General features: G+C 40.8%; 1 pseudogene; it reads left to right on the forward strand.

Annotated features, from left to right (window-relative positions):
* The first annotated feature begins 757 nt into the window (after positions 1–757).
* Positions 758–1,893, forward strand: LOC129049981 (small ribosomal subunit protein eS1-like; annotated as a pseudogene).
* Positions 1,894–2,233: the final 340 nt, after the last annotated feature.

The raw sequence follows: 2,233 nt of genomic DNA on the forward strand, positions 1-2,233 counted from the left end.
TACAGAACTGAATTAATCAGAATCGTCACTTCTTGGCACACAGTTATGATTCTGTGTAACGTTGCTCTCCTGTTTGATTTTGTTATTTTTCCCTTCATTCTCTGTCTCATTCCCATTCTCTTCAAAGTTATCCAATCTAGAGGCTTTTCCCATGCTCACCCATAAAGCCTTGGAACAGCCCAACTGTCACGTAAAAAACCATCTGCTGTTGACTAATATAGATGTTTGTGAAACAAGAAACAGAAGTATAACAAGCAAGTTACAAAAGAGTGTAACGGGAGTTAGATAATTTTCTGGTGGACTTTCTTCGCCTATAAAAATGAAGTTAGTAATAACATGCTTTATATCTAACATAATAATATATAATAAAGAAAAAAATTATTTTGCACCAGGCACAGTGGCCCATGCCTGTAATCCCAACATTTTGGGAAGCTGACGTGGGAGGATCGCTTGAGGCCAGGAGTTTGAGACCAGCCTGGTCAACACAGTGAGACCCTATCTCTACAAAATTTTTTTTAAAAAATTAGCCAGGCAGAGTGGCTTACGCCTGTAGTCCCAGCTACTTGGGTGGCTGAGGCAGTGGGGGTGGGGGGCAGGGTGGGGCACAGGGGGATCACTTGAGTCCAGGAGTTCGAGACTGCAGTGAGCTATATGGCACCACTGTACTCCAGCTTGAGTGACACAGTGAGACCCTGTCTCAAAAAACAAACAAACAAACAAAAAACCCAAAACCCCTTTTGGCTCTCTGAGCAGCACCATGGCAGCTGGCAAGCACAACTACCTTACAAAAGCGGCAAAAAGGGAGCCAAGAAGAAAGTGGTTGATCCATTTTCTAAGAAAGATTGGTATGATGTGAAAGCACTGGCTATGTTCAATATATGAAACATTGGAAAGATGGTGGTCACCAGGACTCAAGGAACCAAAATTGCATCTGATGGCCTCAAGGGTCATGTATTTGAAGTGAGTCTTGCTGATCTGCAGAATGATGAAGGTGCATTTAGAAAATGCAAGCTGATTACTGATCATGTTCAGGCAAAACCTGCCTGACTGACTTCGTGGCATGGATTTCACCTGTGACAAAATGTGTTCCATGGTCAAAAAATGACAGACAATGATTGAAGCTCATGCTTCTGTCAAGACTACTGATGGTTATTTGCTTCAGTTATTCTGTATTGGTTATACTAAAAAATGCAACCAATAGATATTCACCACCAACAGGCTTGCCAGATCTAGGAGATGATGGAAATCATGACCCAAGAGGTGCAGACAAATGACTTGAAAGAAGTGGTCAATAAATTGATTCCAGACAGCATTGGAAAAGACATACAAAACAGTTGCCAGTTTATTTATCCTTTCCATGATGTCTTCATTAGAAAAGTAAAACTGCTGGCCAGGTGCAGTGGCTCATACCTATAATCCCAGCACTTTGGGAGGCCGAGGCAGGTGGATCATGAGGTCAAATCGAGACCATCCTGGCCAACATGGTGAAACCCCATCTCTACTAAAAATACAAAAATTACCTGGGCATGGTGGCATGCACCTGTAGTCCCAGCTACTTGGGAGGCTGAGGCAGGAGAATCACTTGAACCCAGGAGGCAGAGGTTGCAGTGAGCTGAGATCATGCCACTGCACTCCAGCCTGGCAACAGAGTGAGACTCCGTCTCAAAAAAAAAAAAAAAATTAAAAATGCTAAAGAAGCCCAAGTTTGAATTGGGAAAACTCACGGAGCTTCATGGTGAAAGTAGTGGTTCTGAGAAAGCTACTGGACATGAGACAGGTGCCAAAGTTGAATGAGCTGATGGATATGAACTCACTGGTCCTAGAATCTGCTTAAAGTTCAGACTTTTAATAGTGGCAAATAAAAAGTTCTATTTGTGGAGAAAAGAAAAATGATTTTATAATGTTTATTATTTTAAAGAGAAAAGTTCTATAAGTATTACATCATGTTTATAGAATAAGCTGAAAAAAGCAGAAATCTTTGCATACTAATAGAAAAATCTCAGAAGTCTTTATTTATTGGCAAGTCAGCTACTCTAAGGTTGTGAGCGTAACTTACTGACCTGAAGAAACACATTTTAAACCAATGTGAGATGTGGCTAATTGACTAATCAAAGTAGGAAAGACCCAGATGACTTTTTAGAATAATTCAGATCAGAGTGGATATTGACAGGGCAGAGGTGAATGGCATTGAAAGACAATGCCTTAATTTACTTACACTTTGTTTTCTAGTTTC

The sequence above is a fragment of the Pongo abelii genome, chromosome 15, assembly GCF_028885655.2.
Source record: "Pongo abelii isolate AG06213 chromosome 15, NHGRI_mPonAbe1-v2.0_pri, whole genome shotgun sequence".
Taxonomy (NCBI): domain Eukaryota; kingdom Metazoa; phylum Chordata; class Mammalia; order Primates; family Hominidae; genus Pongo; species Pongo abelii.